At 37.2% G+C, this 18,429-nt stretch overlaps 1 long non-coding RNA gene across 8 annotated transcripts in view; it reads left to right on the top strand.

Moving 5' to 3' along the window:
* Nucleotides 1-17,410, top strand: part of LOC129705355 (uncharacterized) — a 30,104-nt gene extending 12,694 nt beyond the window's left edge. For 5 of the 8 annotated variants that reach the window (XR_008724889.1, XR_008724893.1, XR_008724891.1 and 2 more), the window contains 3 exons: nucleotides 8,031-8,098; nucleotides 12,456-12,613; nucleotides 16,984-17,410. This is a non-coding gene — a long non-coding RNA (uncharacterized LOC129705355). The remainder of the gene's footprint in view (nucleotides 1-8,030; nucleotides 8,099-12,455; nucleotides 12,614-16,983) is intronic. The other 3 variants (XR_008724892.1, XR_008724894.1, XR_008724888.1) reach the window with 2 other exon arrangements.
* The last annotated feature ends 1,019 nt before the right edge of the window (nucleotides 17,411-18,429 follow it).

The following is an 18,429-nucleotide window of genomic DNA, read 5'->3' as shown; positions in this document are numbered from 1 at the left end:
ACCCGCATTGTGTGTTTGAAACACGCATGTGGTAATCTATTAAAATGAACGCAATCACGGGTTCTGAAATGATCCATATCAATCGATATAGGTGCAGTTTTCTTTGGGGCCACAAAGTCAACACGAAAGGATGGAGTTGTTCTGTGGAACAACTGGGATTTTTGAGGCGAGTTTCTTTCCTATTAGTTGACCGAACACAATAGTTACCAATGCCGGATTGCTGAACCTTTAACTCCGTCAATCCGCTCTTGGTACAGACATCGAAACAATTGATTTGCACTTTGTATCAAGCCAATACAGACTGGCGTGCACTCGTCCTTTAAGTACGAAAAATAACTTTTATTTGCTGAATCTTTACGAACTAGAAACCGGTTATGTTTTGAAGACACAGAAAAATTGGCGTCCAACGCCGCAGGGCGCATGGTGATGCGGTTGGATTGAAAGTATAATAATACATTGCCGCCTCGCTTATGTCCCGGCCCCAATAGCATCTGTAAAGCCATTCCCAGAGTAATCGTAAGAGCACTTGATGGTGATTGTGTTTGTGGTTTAATACCAAACACGATCGATAGTTTAAAACCAGGAAGAGTGGACGAACATAAGGGCAGGGTTAGAATTATTGTTGAATTCTCTCTGACGGCGAATATATAGTATTCATAGCAACGAACGGTCATTGCAAGAGTACGAACATGTTGCAAACGTGTCTTGCATGCGATAACATACAAACACCTAGAAATCCCGTTTGAATTGTATATTTTAAAACACGACTCGTTCTGGAAGATGCATTTTATTCCTCTGGTATCTTACACATTAAATAAAAGAAGTTACGTTTTGTTTTTATTTTTAACGTTTAGGTTTTAACCCCCTGCAAAGCCACAACAACAAAACAATTGTTCCTGTTCATATCCGGATCATATGACAAAACAAAATCAGAAACACACGTATACTTTATTAATATTAATACGTACGTAATTTGCCTTCGTTGTAAATATTTGGTTCAATAGTTTTAGAGCAAGGTTTTAAATGAAGACAATAGCATTAAAAAACATAGTTGGCGGATGCCTTAAGAGCACCCACGAATATGCAGCGCCGTGTCCATTTAGTTTCTTTTGCGCAAGATTCACGTTACATCAGATGGTATTCAGAAGTTAATATAGGCTGTCGTTTTCGTTTCATCAGGAACAACGTCGTTACTAATATGATTAAATAATAAATTTCGAATAAATGTCCAACCTGACATCTCATGTAAGTGATATGACACAGCGTGGAAAGAGTCGCATATACTGTATTTTGGGTAGATTTCAACCACTGGATGTAACCTAACACCTGACCAAAATCTAAAACATTCTGTTTGACCCAACAATCATGGAGGTGTAGTTAAGGTGAATATTAACATTTTTGCATTAATGGGGCACATCTACGTTTTATTGGCCACTTTTCAAAAGATATTCAATATTTCTCTGCAAGGATGCATGCTCACGGTAATGGATCCAGTATCTGATTAAATTGGGAGATTTCCTATCCCCTAGACTTCCAACATATTTATTTTACAGTCGTTATATAAACTGAAACAAGTGTTTACATTTCAGTAAGCTTGACATTCCTTGACATGTGCACGGATTATTGCTCAAAACAGGTCAATATAATTGGAGATACATTGATATATTTGAAATCTTGATACACAATCTCTCAAACTTTTTCCAAGTTATACTGTTTATATGCAGCTTGGTATGACTTAACATCATGATAACTATAGGATTAAAATGTAATACTTGGGGTTAGTATAATGCGTGATTCATTGTGGCATTCATCCTTAACAGGTATGTACCATCATCTGCTGAGTTTGGTTCAATTTTACATTGCACAAACTGCAATACTATGCACATTTTAAATGATTATAGAAAGACATCTAACAGATATTGTGTTCCCTCACAGTCTTTTCACTTCATATAATCCAAAAATTAAGTTCACATGTATATCTTTTGTAACTGCTAATGCATAGAAATAGGATAAAAGAGCACCTAAGATTACAAAAGTTAGATTAGCTTTTTTGCTCAACGTATGCAATAATTTCTGAGATTTTACAAAACTGTAAACTTAGAAAATGTGTTGATATGAAGAACTGGAGGTTTTGTGATCTGGTAAAAGTTATATGCAAGACAATAATTCAGTGTTGGGCTATATTTCAATGGAACTTCAGTCTGTTTCTTAACCAGTCACGTTGACACCAAATGACCAAGTTCTTCCTAAAATCATGGAATGATTCGAATATTAGCAGATTATAAATATTATAATTAAAATCCCTAAACAAGTTATATATAGTCAGTAGAAATGCATAAACTCTAAAATATACTATTTCTTTTGAAATTCTCCTTGCTCTGGATTGAATCTCGACACCATGAATACAGGATTTAGATGTATACAGGTGGTGCAGCATCTTACAACTAGGCCAGCGAGAAGATCATTATGTAAAAAAACATGCAATATTTTCCCCAGAGATTTCTAATAACATAGTTATTAGGTACATAAAGTACAGGACAATCTGGTCTGCATCTGATTTGAATGTGACGCATGAAACATTGCTAATACTATTTGAGATAAACCATGGGTAGTAAAAAGTAATATAAATATATATATCCATATATTTTTGTTAATCCAGTTTTAGCAATAAATGATTATGTACCTTCTGAATGGTATAATGAAGTTTCTATTCATCACATACCTACAGAATGACAATTTCACCATGTCGATCGGTAAAATCTTTGTCAATGCAAACCATATTTGTTTGGGTTCTTAAACACTGCAGTATAACATTGATGTTTATTCCTCAACAATGATTGACATCGTGGTTCAGCACGCAAAAATTCAAAAGACATCAAAAGAAACAATGCTCCACCATAACTTTTAATCAAAAATAATTTTAAATTAAAAAACATTCTCTTTAATTTTAGTCAAAATTTGTTTTTTGTTTGCATTGTTTGTGCCATCAGCCTATTATAAGTTCAGTTATAATGCCTAATGTTCATCTCCCTCCATTCTCCAAAACGATGACTGGTACATGCAAGGCCACACTCATGTATAGCCCCAGCTGTTTCTGCTTACATTTATAAACAGCTCCAAAATGCAATAGACTGTCTAAGTTAATTTTAAGCTTATTGGACTTGCACTTGCACAGGTCTAAGTGATGTGCGATACCACCCTGCCACCTCGGTCTCCCCCAACCAGCCGGTTAGACTCTTGTAGATTAGCTTTCATGTGCTCTGGAGATAGATAATGAACAGAGTGTAGAATTGTTTTGCCACTTTTACTTTGGCTTAAAGGAGGAATTGAGTAGCAGTTGCAAAAGAAGTGACAAGTTAGCTGCACCACTTTTTCAATAATTCTTCATTATTATTATTGAATCTGGACAAGAATGCGATGTAAAGCATTATTTTTAATCTACTTTGGAGTATATGTTGTTATATGAATAAGGGTAAAAAATGCCATTCAAGCTTCAGCTCTAGCTGTAATCTCTACTTGGGATGCAATGATACACTTGGTTTAAGTAGCCAGTGTGGAAAGCAATATTCTGGATACTTGCACTGGGAACACAAACAATTAACATCATAGGCATCAGTATGCAGTATAAGAGGTAAAATGACTTATTTAATGGAAACCAGATATTTTTAAAAATATGGAGGGCATTAGCTTCGGCACTTAGTGTTGTGATATTTTAAATGACATTTAAAATATTCCAGTGGAGTGGAAATAACGTATTGTTGTTCCCATTCTCAGGATATTACAGAATGATCCTGCTTTCCTTTCTCAGTATAACATGATAGGCGATGGGTGCACAGCCTATATAACATTGAATCATAATGGGCACTGTTGTCGGAGGAGGTATAGTTATGAGCTCTCTCCCATTTAAATACTGCCAATGGAACTTTTATATATTTAACCAAGCCCTTTTGCTTTGAGCTTAGTTAGCAAATACAAAGTATTTAGGTGCTTGCAATCCTAAAAGCATCCGATAAATTCAAAATTTATAAACTACGTGGGTCAAAGATACCTTTCTTTTGGCAGGGGGGGAGAGAATCATGGGAGAGTTGCTTCTCATGGACCAATGTAGAGAATAGAATGCAAGGTCAGATGCTAGTTTGCTAGTATGTCAGATTGTCACCTGCACTTCGCTTGGGAGAGAGGCATGGATGTGCTGAGCAGAAGAACTGAATGCACTTTGTATCTGGCCCCTCATATGGAATATCAAATACAGGCCCATTCATTTGAATGGAGTTGTTAATCTGGTTGAAAAAGGAAAAGAAGATGCATATCAGTGATATTTATTATTAATGTTTAAAATTAACTGAGATGTTAAAGATTTTAGAATAAATTTATGTAATTAAGGTTTTTAATCTGCTTTACTTTTGAGAGCACAAGAAAAAAGGAGCAGATTTAGGACATCAGACCCTGCAAGCCCTCCGTGCCATTCAAAATGATCATGACTCCTCTTCCATGCCATTTCTCCCTTTTCCTCTGTGCCTTTATCAAACAAACATTTATCCACTCTATTTGACATACGTCCGCCGATCCTGTTCCATCACCTACCAGAGTAGCAAATTCCAGAGATTAATTACCCTCTGTCATAGAATGATTGGGCCATATAGTGTGGAAACAGGCCCTTCGGCCCAACCTGCCCACACCGACTAACAAGCCCCATCCCCACTAATCCCTCGTGCTTGCATTTGACCCATATCCTTGTAAACCTGTCCTATACATGTACCCGTCTAAATGTTTCTTAAATGCGGTGATAGTCCCTTCCTCAACAATCCCCTCTTGCAGCTCATTCCATACACCCCCAACCTCTTTGTGTAAAAAAGGTATCCATCAGCTTCCTACTAGATTTTTCCATCCCTCACCTTCCCACTCTGTAAGAAGAAATTTCAATGTACCTCATTTTTAAATTACCAGCCCATTATCATCGCAGTTATGCCTGTCTCAGTGGGTCAGGCAGCATCTCTGGAGAACATGAATAGGTGACGTTTTGGGTCAGGACCATCCTTCGGACTCCTTTGACTTCAAACACTATTGAGTGCCTCAGTTTCTCCTTCTGAGTGTGTAGCTGCATATGGACTGCACTACTTGGCCAGGCAGCCAAAGCAGTGCGGCCACCAACTTGATTAATCCCAGAGATCAAAAGGCAAGAGTTTACAAAGAGCATGAGTGCAAAACAGAGACTGGGTCACTCTCCAATGCTTTTTTTCATCGTCTATATCTCTAGTTTCCCTTATCCCTAACCAGTCTGAAAAACCACAGCACCACATTTTACACAAGAGTGTGAACTTAACATCTTGTAAACACAATTTGAATACCATATCATTTTCCCGTGATACAGATTTAGATCATGATTGTAATACCTCAATAGAAACTACAGCAGACAAATCTTTCTTGTCCAAAGTTTAAATACCAGGAAATGAATAGTTGAGGAAATGAAAATTACAAATTATTATTTTGTTACACTGTTGATGGGTTAATTATTCCAACAGTAGAAATAGAATAAAATCAGTTCTAAGTAAAAATCAAACATTTTAAAGTAGTTTCTGCCACCTCTTCTATCTTGATTTTTGCAGTTTTTACTGAATTCTTTATTTTTGCTTAAATCTCAAAAACAGATGTTTACCGATTTTCCATTTAATCCCTGTGCTTGAATTGGAAATAGTATTAGATGAACGGTGAATGGAGAGGGATTTGAACCATTAGATTTGTGCATGGATTGATGGTTCAGCTAATTCAGACAGTAAATAGCTGAGACCACAAAGGTGTCAGGTTCAATTACCAGTCTGTGTAATGTCAATTGATCCTATTCAAAGTGGCACAAGGGATGTTAGATTTAGCCTCTCAGTCACAAGAGTTTGCTGCAGAACCTGCACACAAAATATGTTTGCCATTGCCAGGGAAACTTGGTCTTCATGATTCTGCTAAAATTAATTTGAATAATGACAATGACAATAATTTAGAATCTATGACCAATCAAAGAAACATTAGACAAGGGCATGATTTTTTAATTTTTGTTTTTTTCATGAAAACACTTTCTTGATATATGGAAAGTGTCAAAACCTGGAACAGTTTTATTAGTATTGCTCAAAATAGATTTATCAATCAAAAATGATTATCTTAAATATGAGTGGGACATCTTTCACCAATGATTTTGCTTGCTGCAAAATTACCAGAAATAAAAATGATATAAACAGCTGAATGGTGTTTATTGTTTTGATGTATATCAGATATTCTTATAATATTGTATATTTTTGATATAAAAATAATATTTTGAATTTCCAATGCAGTTAAGAATATGAGAATAAATTAAAGAATATTCATAAATATGCATGAACACAAATGGATAACTTTGTTGCTGGACTTGTTTCTGGAACATTAAACCTTGAACCTTGAACAATTATGAAAGATTATGGAACATGCATGCACAATTTGTATAGGATGTGACTTATACGTTTGAACATTTCCCCAATATTTCCCTCAAATTTCCCCAATATCGTCAAGGCCACCGGCATAATTAGGGACGAGACTTCATCCCAGTCACTCCCTCTTCTCCCCTCTCCCACCAGGCAAGAGACAGAAGTATGAAAACGCAGATTTCCAGATTCAGAGACGGTTTCTTCCCAGTTGTCATCAGGCAGATGAACCATTTTACCAACAACTAGAGAGTTACTAACTACCTCATTGAAGACCCTTGGACTCTTTAATCTGGCCTTTTCCTTGCACTAACATTATTCCCTTTATCATGTATGTGCACACTGTGCACGGTTTGATAATAATAATCTAGAGTCCGCTGACTGGTGAGCACATACCAAAAAAGCTTTTCACTGTACCTTGGTACATATGGCCATAAACTAAACTAAACTAAACTAAACTAAACTAAACTAAACTAAACTAAGCAATGTTTAATATTAATTGCACTAATTCCACTTGGGTTATAACCTGAGCTGACAAAACAAAGTGGAACAAGTGGAAATTAAAGGCAGGTTAGTTAATGAAGGGAAAATTAACAACTTATTTCCATTCCCATCTAGTGAATTGCTGAATGTGTTGCATTAGGTAAGTTTAGACTGACATGGTTATGAACTCTTATGGTGAAGAAGCCATCGGTCGCTGTTTCGAAATACAGATATAAACAATGGTCATTTAGTAAGAGAGTGAACCAATGCCTGTGTGACCACATTATAATAACATCATCTGTAAGGAAGGACAAACTGATAGAAATGACAAAAAATATATAGCTCTAAGTGCTTAGCAGCAGTGAAGTGGTTTTGAAGTCTATGACTATGACTCAAGTCAGAAACATGGCGGCCAACTTGCTATTATCATAGTAATATGATAATATTGAATGCATGAAGGAAATAAAAATAAAAATAAAACAATCTGCTTTTTATCTGTTTTATGATCTGTCCTTTTTGTTTAATTCAATTCTTCAGTTGCAATGTGCTTTTTCTCTCTATCGATAAAAAATTAATGCCAGTATAATTCATCTGTACTCTTTCGAAATAGAGCCGTGGGAACTTTTATGTGTAACTGGGCCCTAATTTAAAGATGGCCATTCCAAAAGATGGCCATTCTAATGGTGGAGGAATCCCTGAGTACTGTACGGAAATGGCAACCTTGATCTTAAGCTTCTGTAGTGGCCCCGAAATTGGAACCATCTGCACAGAGTGAGAGATATTTTTAAATGGAGGAAAAAAAACCAAGGAACATCTGCTTTTGTTGATGTTTTATGATCTGTCTTCTTCACCAAAGAATAGTCAATTCTCTCGTTGCAATGTGAGTTCTCTCCTTACCAGTAACAAATCGACTTTCACGAAGGAAATCGGGAAAACATTAGTAGTTTTCGATTTTCCAAATTACTAATGTATTCATTTTATGAAAACTGAACTGATATGTATATTAAAACATGTTTAATCATATGAAATCTTGTGTTTCAATAGCCATGTAATTAATAATCATCCACAAAGCTAAATTATCCTCTTGCATTTTATTTGCAGAATATGAATCGCTCACCGTGGGATCCTTGATCCTTGATTGAACATTGTATCATTTTCAACGAATTTAGGTGAATTCAGATTATTATTATTATTTGAAATGTAATATTAATGATTTTGAAACATTTTGATGTAACTTGAAAAACATTTTGAAGTGAGTTATACACAGCATTGTTAACACAGCACAATTTGAAGATCTTCTTTAGGGCAAAACGTTACCCAAGATTATAGGCAAAAAGATGTTTACACGTTTGGTTTATTAATCAGCTTTTATGAAAAAATAAGATATTTGCTCCCAGACTCTAGAGCAGTGGTTCCCAACGTGGGGCAATTTGATTTTTAAGGGGGGCAATTGAGAGCGACTGAGGAGGTCTGGGTCCAAATTTTCAATTTTTATTTTTTTGGATTTTCCATCAGGTAAACATATGTAGTTTATGTTTCAGATGTTATTTTGAGTAAATAATTTTTTTGGGGTAAAAAATGTCTTTATTGTGTAGTTATTACATAATCACCGCGCCATCGCTTTTCATGCACGTCGCACGAAGCGCGCGAGGCCATGTTCTTTTGAAGCTTGTTTAAACCAAGGTATTGGCGTTTTAAGCTTCTTCAGCTGAAACTTTTTAAATGATAAGAATTATATATCACCACATGGGGGGGGGGGGCATCAGGATTTTAGAGCTGATTAGGTGGGGCATGGCCAAAAAAAGGTTGGGAACCACTGCTCTAGAGAAAAAAAATCTAACCCAACCGCCCTTCCCATATAATTCAAGCCGCCAAGTCCTGCAAATTTTGGAAGTGCTGGAAATATTTGGATTTTCAGTTTTTCATAATGAATAAATAAACCTAATGAACTTCAAGTAATTGTTATCATATTTCATTTTACAGCATTGAATTTGTTTCTGTGCCTGGAATTCTATCCCACCATCTAATCAATAATGTTGGAAAAATAAAACTATTTAAACAATATGAAATCATTTATCTTTTCCTAGCCTTTGTAAAAAAAACGACCCATACAAAATATTTACTGAGCTGCTAAAGCTCAATTTTATTGCCGATAGTTTTGCAAAATTTGTGACAGTGAAAATTGCAGCAAGTTATATTTATGTATAAATACCTAAGTTTAATTTATTAAGTTGTGGCATATTTTCATTATTGGACCACCTAAAGTTTAACTTTAGTTCTCTCGCTTCTACATTGAGAACAAAACAAATTGCATTGGCTTGGCTTAAGTTAACAGGAAAGTTACTGGATTGTGTGATAAGTAGTTAACAAATTATTGCCAAAAATAGGTGAAACATATCACCTAATTTGGCTCTTAAATCAGACCCAAAATTGTAATTTAGAATGCAAAATTAGATCATATACTGTATTTTGACCAACTAACTCTTTTGTGATTGGTTTGTTTTTGTTTCTATGTCTATGTATCTGGCTCTGTATCATTCTGCCACTGTAAAAGGATATCATGTTTAATAAAAATGAATTCAAAATGAGCTAAGGTCGTAATCAACTCATGAAGTTTAAACAATATCATCTACTGCTGCGAAAAGTCCAAGCAATTCATGGATGTCATCAGAAACCTCAGACTGCATTACAACTGTTATTCTCCACACATTCATAAACTGGGGATTTGTTTTAGGTTATTTTTTCCAGATAGTACATGCTAGGCATTGAGGTTGTGAAGTTTTCTCAACATGGTGCAAGAGAAATATTGGAGTTGATCCGATCAACATGAAAACTCAGCAACATAAGATAAGCTCTTTATTCAGCTGAGTCTTCATTGTGTCAAAAAACGTTGTATTAAATATCAGCTCTGGGTTTAATTCATATTGTATGATTGTAACTCATTAACACATGGACATAAAATTTCTCTGTTGAATGAAAGGCAAGACGTTGGGCTTAAAATACAGCGTAATTTCTCCTTACTATTGTTGAAATTTCTAAATTTTCTCTGCCACATGAAAATAAACACAGAATAGGGAATTCAAGAACCAGTCGACATCTGTTTAAGGTGGGATGGAAAAAAATTGATGGGAACCACAGAGGATGGTGGGTACATCGAATGAGCTGCCATAGGAGGTAGTTGAGGCAAGTAGTAGATCACATTTTAAAGACATTTGGACAGATACAAGATTTAGGGGGATATGAACCAGATGTAGGCAAATAGAACTGGCATAATTGGGGCATCTTGGTCAGCATGGACAAGTTGTGCTGAAGGACTTGTTTTTGCATTGTTTTACATTTTGACTATGACATTGCAATTGTCCAAAGGCACAAAAATAGCTGGGGTTTTTTTTTTAACAATAATTGAAGCTTGTTGTAATTTTTTCCCATATATTCAGCTCTTATTCAACAAACAAACAATATAGGTTTAGGGTAAGGAGGCACCAGTTGGCTTATTATATCAAATTCTTTAAACAGCATTTTGAAACAGATTTTACTCAATCAAGACTACAAAGAGTAATGAAGAATCCTGAGTAAATATGTCAAGGATGTCGTTTCTCCATAATAAAGTAACAAAGCTCCAAGAAGTGAGAAAATACTAGCACATATAGTAACTACAATGGTACAAAACACTCATCTACTGCATTCCACAAGCAAATTGTGAAGAATTGGTTTAACATTACAAGTAAAGTATGATCTATTCCATTCAACATATTTGTTTTTTTTCCAAATTCAGGCCTGGATAACGTTATACGGTCCTTTTCCTAATTTATATTTTACAATGCTACTCTGATTCAAAACAGGTTGATATATTAAATTTGTTGTTCAATAAAATGTAGAATCTGCCCATTTCTATCTGTAGTTTTAGAATGCTATTTCATTAATAGCAAAAGAAAGCAATTACATAACACCCACAAAAATCCCCCTTTAGTACTCATGATTATCCAGACGGTTTACAAACCTTTCAAAGAAAATAGTTGAAAGAAATCCAAGGAAGATAAATAGGTAAATACAAGCAGATTTTCTGGTGAGGATAGATTACAAAGTTGCAATGGACTTAATAAACAGCAATATGTTACCAAAATAACCAAGTAAGCGGAAGTTTAGGATAGTCCACCACCGATTTTCCAGCAGCCTTGGTTCCAGAGTCTTTTTGGATTAGCCATTTTGCAAGACCAACAGAGGCCATGGCCTCTGAGAGGAGTCCAAGGGCATTAGAACGGTCCTCCTAGGCCATCCAGGGGCCAAGATACCAACTCGTAAAGTCGGCCTCGGAAGACGGATCTGCCGGCTCCGGCCGGGCCAGAGATCCAGGAAGTGGCTGCAGGGGACAAATTTGACTCACTGATTGTCATGGAAATCTCTATTAGGTCAAGATTAACCCCCTCCAGGGGGACCTCCAGTGCGGATTTCAAGTGCGTACACGTAATTTTGTCTGGATTAAAGGAGGTGCTGAACCACCAGTTGCCAGAAAATCAGTGGACCTGTACAACTTTAGTTTAGTTTAGACACGGCGCGGAAACAGGTCCTTTGACCCACTGAGACCGCGTGGACCAGCGAACCCCGCACATTAACACTTTCCTACACATGCTAGGGATAATTTACTCTTATACCAAGTATACAAACCCAAGCCAATTAACCTACAAACCTGTAAGCCTTTGGAGTGTGGGAGGAAACCGAAGGTCTCTGAGAAAACCCACGTGGTCACGGGGAGAACGCACAAACTCCGTACAGACAGCACCCGCAGTCGGGATCGAACCCACGTCTCTGGCACTGCAAGTGCTGTAAGGCAGCAACTCTGCCTCTGCATCACTGTGCCACCCATGAAGAGGTTATATGAATAAGCAATTAATACCACTGTGCACTTCAGTATATATACAGTGATATAGATTTAGTGGTAAAAATAAATGGAAAGATACGCGTAAATGAGGCAGCAATAAATTGGTGGATTTTGCACATTACACTTATGATGGAACATAGACAGTACAGTGGGAAGGATCTTCAATGAATCAGATCAGCTTATCTCATTCATTGAACGGAACAGTACAGCACAGCAAGAGCCCCACTAGTCTTATGGCCAAAGCAAACTAATAAAGGTTTACTCTTCCAGTTTTCAGACAGTAAGACTACTGATTTTGAATACATAAGTGTTATTTTTGAAATAATTCTGACTGATGTTGCAAGTAGGTAAACTACATGTGAACAAACAGCAATGTTACCACAGTGCTGAGATTACACTGAAGTCCCAGATTGAAGAAGCAATAAAAACTATGCCCAGTGCATTTAAATTTTATCTGCTGAGCAATAATAATTGCAATTAGGTAATTTTATCATGAGTTCTGAAAATATGATAATAAAGTCTGAACATAATCTGGCTATATTAAATGGGTGTATTTTACTAAAGTATACTAAATATGTAAAAATCTATCTTTATGTTCGTTCTCAAGTGTAACATATTAATGAATTAAAAAAATATTTTTATTGTAGTCCTTATTGTGGATGGCACGGTGGCATAGTGGTAGAGCTACTGCCTTACAGCATTAGAGACCCGGGTTCGATCTGTCTGTGGGTTTGATCCTGACACATGACCTGCGTGGGTTTTCTTCGAGAACTTCGGTTTCCACCCACACTCCAAAGACGTACAGGTTTGTAGGTTAATTGGCTTGGTATAAATGTAAAATTGTCCTTAATTTGTGTAGGATAGTGTTATTGGTCGGTGCAAACTCGGTGGGCCAAAGGGCCTGTTTCCACCCTGCATCTCTAAATTAAACTAAACATATCAGGCAGCACCTTTTTCCTGCTTTATTGAAGACTGCAATAAATTGCAGAGCATTGTGGACGCATCCCAGACCATCACACAAACCAGCCTCCCTTCTATTGACTCCATCTACTCTTCACTGGCATCGGTCAAGCCACCAGCATAGTCAAGGATGAGTCTCATCCCGATCACTCCCTCTTCTCACCTCTCCCATCAGGCAAGAGGTACAGAAGTGTAAAAACATAAACCTCCAGATTCAGGGACAGTTTGTTCTCAGCTGTCATCAGGCAACTGTACAATCCTACTAACAAGTAGAGAGTGGTCCTGAGCTACCATCTACCTGAACGGAGACCCTCGGACTATCTTTAATTGGACTTTATCCTGCACTATACATTAATCCCTTGATCCTGCATCTGTACACTGTGGATGCCTCGATTGGAATCATGTATAATTGTTCCGCTGACTGGATAACACACAAAAAAGCTTGTCACTGTACCTCGGTACACGTGACAATAATCAAAACTAAACAAAACTAAATTATGAAGAGTAATTCATTCTGTTGTTTTCGCACTGCAAGAACCCTGGTGATATTGTTGCAATCAAGCAAAATTGCCTTCTGCTTGCCTCTTATTTTAGCATTTATGTTTCTACGGCCATTTTTCATATTATTAACAGAATGCTGTTATTCTATTCAGAATATTTGGGATTTATATAAACATAGGATTGTAGAGGACTAGACAAGACCATTACAAATGTTTATACAATTTAACAGAAATTATGTAAAGAACCCAAAGCTTAATATATTAAAAAATCACATCTTTTCATCAGTGATATGATAGACTAAATCAATGTGACGTGATCTGTCCCAATACCAGTACTTGAAGTATCAAACCTGGAAGTGTTGCATTTAAAAGATAGCTATCTAATTTAAAATTGGACTGGACAATGGTTTCCTTAACATATCTTTAGAAGTCAAAGTTAATTTCTTTTGCCAATCTGTCGACACTTAGCCTGCCCTAAACAAATAAGCAACAGGTGCTTTATGCTTCTGTCACTCATAATTCCTGTAATCAGTCTGCCCGTGTGATTTGGCAGTAAGTATTGCATCAATCAGCTGAGTCTTTTAATGCTGCTGCAACCATTAAAAACCTTTACAGAGGCACCCCGATCCTCTATCTGCATATCCCAGTGGGACGTCATGCTTGGGTCAGGCAATGCATGGATACACAACTTGCAAGACTGTGTTGAATTTCTGGTAAGAATAAGTAGGACAAAAGACACAAGCTTCTTCCCGCTTGTTATAAATGATGTGATGTGCCTTTGTGTAACTCCATACATCACTATCATTACTTGACTTGGATGTAATCAAACGGCAAATGGCAATAAACATTAGAGCACTGATTTAACTCAGTCATGGATGTAGTTATAATAATTGCCCTCATAAATATTCAGAAACATATGCTTTTGATTCTCCAAACTTAATCTATGCAGCTCCAAATGGCCTTACTTCCATCCCTGCTTTCTCATCTTGTCCGAAAACCTTGTGTTTTCGGACAAGAAATGTACCAGCTTGTGTTGCTCATAGGAACTTAAAAGCTGTAGAAATCCTTTAACCTTCACAATTTTTCTTTCTTCTTTAACTGTCTTTTAATAGTCAGTCTTGATGGTCCTCCCAGTTCATCCATTTGACTTTCAATATCTCCTTTTCAATTCTTCTCATTCTGTGCCATTTAGGAAATATGGACCCTCGCCCCAGTAATTGCCTGGAATGCTTTTTATTAGCTCTGGATATGTATCATTGCATAATTTGCTGCAATCACTTTTAGCAGAGCTCTCAGGCCCTTTGATTCCTTTGAAGACAATTCCATTTGAATAATTCTTGGATATTTTCAATGTCAAGGAGTAGCTGGCTGAACTTTCACTGCATGGATATTTTACAGGATATGATTTAATGTACTCTGTGCCACAGAAAGCACTATTTGCAGGTAATCTTTTACTGTTCCAAATCCAAGAAGATTAAGAAAAAGAGAAAGATGCTGTGGGCTAGGTGCCAGCCAACCCTGATTACCCAGTGTTGCTCTGGATACCTATTGTTATTGGAACTTCTGATTCACCAAAGTCATCATTGACAAAATTGAACATGGAATAATTTAATACTTTCCATAAGTTCCAAATCTGCTCTTCCAGCACACACTCACATCCCGACTTGTTGATTATCTCCAGCATTTGGTGCTTTTATTTCAGATTTCCAACCTTAGTCAATTGCATTTTGCTTTTTGAGGGAATATCTTACATCTATCAGTGATAGTAGGAAGCAATTTGTCCAGGAACATTTCTGTCTTCACAGACTTGGTGTGTACAATGATGAGGGGAATAGATAGGGTGAGTACACAGAGCTTTTTTTCCCCCCAGGGTAGGAGAATCAAGAGTGAGAGGACATGGGTTTAAGGTGATAGGGAAAAGATGTCAATAGGAACCAAAGGGGCAAATTTTTCACACAGAATGGGGTAGGTTTTAGGAATGAGCTGATAGAGGAAGGTACAATAATAATATGTAAAAGGCATTTGGACAGGTAGAGCTGCTGCCATACAGCACCAGAGACATGGGTTCAATCCTGACCTCGGGTCCGTCTGTACGAAGTCTGTACTTTCTCCCTGTAACCGTGTGGGTGCTCTGGTTTCCTCTCATATTCCAAAGCTGGCAGGCCACATTGGCGCAACAATGAAGTTGCTGCTTTAGAGAGTCAGAGACACGGGTCTTCTCTCCAGAGATGCTACCTATCCCACGACGTTACTTCAGCATTTTGTGTCTATCTTCGGTGTAAATCAGTATCTGCAGTTCCTTCCTCAATAAAGGGAATAACATTTAAAGCAAGTTAAAGTGCAATTAAATACAATTAAAGAGGGACTGAGGGTTTCCAATGAGGCTTAAGCCTTCCCTCTTGAATATGGCAAAATTATCATTCCACCCACCAAATTAAAATAGATTTACATGCTACACTTACAGTACACAGTGGGAACATCATGCAGTGATTGTGGGTTTTCTTTAAACATGTTTTTGTCATTTGTTTATACTCTTTATGATGTTCCCGAAATAATATCTTTCATACTACCGTAATATGTATTTCACCAGATGAACCCGACTATTTGCAGATTACATTTCCGCAATCCACAAAAATGTTTTAAACCAGTCAGCCACAAGAGTAAATGATCAAACAGCGTAGAGTTCAAAAAACCTCAGTTTGAAGCCGGAATCAGATTTTCTTCTGCCAGAGGACACCAAACATTGAATATTTCTGAACCCTCATGGTGTATTTCAAAAAATGTTATTTTTCATTTTAAAGAAATCATTTTATATTAAGACACGACCAAAAAAATAACAAAGTGCTGGAGAAATTCAACAGGCCAGGCAGCATGGAGTGAAAAGGACAGATGATATCTTGGGTCAGGGCCCTTTTTCAGACTCCTTTTTGCTCCAATCTTTTAGAATCATTCCAGTATGTGGAATTTGGGAGTAACATACCAACAATTATTTTCCACCAAAATATTCATGACTGTTTAATTATCATATGTACTGACAACTCTCACTTTAAAACTATGCCCTCCAGTATTGGATGTTTTCATCCTTGTTAAAAGGCTCTTAAATCACCATATGTTTTTTTACACGTTGCCACGTTGTTGTCCATTCATTTAGCTTGTCTACGTCCCCATGAAGTCTCTTGGCATCCTCTTCATGACTCACATTCAGAATTAATTTCATGTCATCAATGTGTTTGAAATGTTTTATTTGATGCCCTCAGCCTATTTGTTGGTAATTATTATGCATAGTTGGGGCTAAAGCATTAATCCTCATTGTATCTCATTCACTGTAGATCACCAGAAGCCATTGTTCCCATTCTTTTTCTTATATGTGTAACCATCTTACAATCTGGTAAGGTACACAAAAATGCTGGAGAAACTCAGCGGGTGCAGCAGCATCTATGGAGCGAAGGAAATAGGCAACGTTTCGGGTCAAAACCATCTGGTAACACTAGTATGTTACTCCAAATTCCACATATTGGAAGCTTGTTCACCAATCCTCAAAAATCTCTGAATGATTGGTCAAACATGATCACTTTCATAAATCCATGCTGTTTCAACGCAATCACATAATTATTATCTAAGTGTCATGATATCATACCTATATGTATTTGATTCCAGCATTTTCCTCAAATACGAGGCTGATAATTGTGTATATTTTCTTTTCCCCCTTTGTTAGATGGGTCATCCATCAGGAACCATCAGAATCTCTGGAATTTTGAAAGCTGGAAATCAGACATCCACTTTCTCATTAACTATCTCCTTCAAAACTGTAGTTCACAGGTGCTGGACATTTATTCATTTCAGGCTATACTAATTCCGTTTTATATTGGACCCTTGTTCTCAAGTATTTGCGAGAGTATTTTTCTGTGCAGCCAGATATAAAATATTTGTTTATTTCCTCCCATTTTCCTTTTCTGCATGATAACTGTGGGCGATGAAACACTGGAACTTTTGCTCTTTCATTCCCAGAGATACAAATGCACCTTTCAGAGGAGACAATTATTAATTTACGCCTTTGGCATTTCATGTAGTGCACTTGGTGTTGTTTCTGTAATAAAAATAATAAAACATTTTCACCTTAAAAGCTGTCGGTGGCTATTTCCAACATTCTTTTTATTTCTGATTGCTTTCAACTACAATACTACAAGGCAGAAACGACAAGGCACAATGGCACAGTTGGAGAGTTATGCCCCTGTCCCACTTAGGAAACCTGAACGGAAACCTCTGGAGACTTTGCGCCTCACCCAAGGTTTCCGTGCGGTTCCCGGAGGTTGCAGGTAGTGGAAGCGGGTAGGGAGACTGACAAAAAAAAGTAAACTTCCGGGAACCGCACGGAAACCTTAGGTGGGGCGCAAACTCTCCAGAGGTTTCCGTTCAGGTTTCCTAAGTTGGACAGGGGCATTACTGCCTTACAGTACCAGAGACCCAGGTATGATCCTGACGATGGGTGCTCTCTGTACGGAGTTTATATGTTCTACCCCTGACTGTGTGGGTTTTCTCTAGGTCCTCCAGTTTCATCCCACACTTCAAAGACGTACAGGTTTGTAGGTTCATTGGTGTCGGTAAAAATTGTAAATTGACCCTAATGTGCAGGCGAGTGCTAGTGTACAGGGATCGCTAGTCGACGCAGACTTGGTGGGCGGATATGGCCAGTTTCCACGCTGTATCTCTAAACTAAACCAAACCACGTTATGTATTTCACAAAGTTATCATTCTCTCCTCATACACTTGCCTTTTTTAACATTGCTTCAGACAGGTAAGCTCTGTAGAACAAACCTTTACTGCCATCAATCAATTGGCACCAATATCATCAGTGTCCACCTCATCACATATCATTCTCCTGTCTCTCCACCTCTACTTCTTCTGTGCAAGTAAACTCAAAATCTATTTGTTTTCTACGTTTTCTAAAGAGAATGGAAAAGAAAGATCAATGAAATGTTAACTTGTCCCTCTCTGGCTAACTACTACTTGATGTGTCAAATGTGTGATGTGTTTTTATTTCTAAACAATGTTGTTTCAAAGACTGAAAATTGCTTGGAGTGATGTAAAAGGAAACTTAATGTTATGTCTTTCATCACGTGGAGTCATCCTAAAAAAGGTCTTCTGCTCTAAGTTTGTTTCA

This window comes from Leucoraja erinacea, chromosome 17 (genome assembly GCF_028641065.1).
Source record: "Leucoraja erinacea ecotype New England chromosome 17, Leri_hhj_1, whole genome shotgun sequence".
Classification (NCBI taxonomy): domain Eukaryota; kingdom Metazoa; phylum Chordata; class Chondrichthyes; order Rajiformes; family Rajidae; genus Leucoraja; species Leucoraja erinaceus.
The sequence above is the reverse complement of the archived record's forward strand: the minus strand, read 5'-3'. Positions and strand labels throughout refer to the sequence as shown.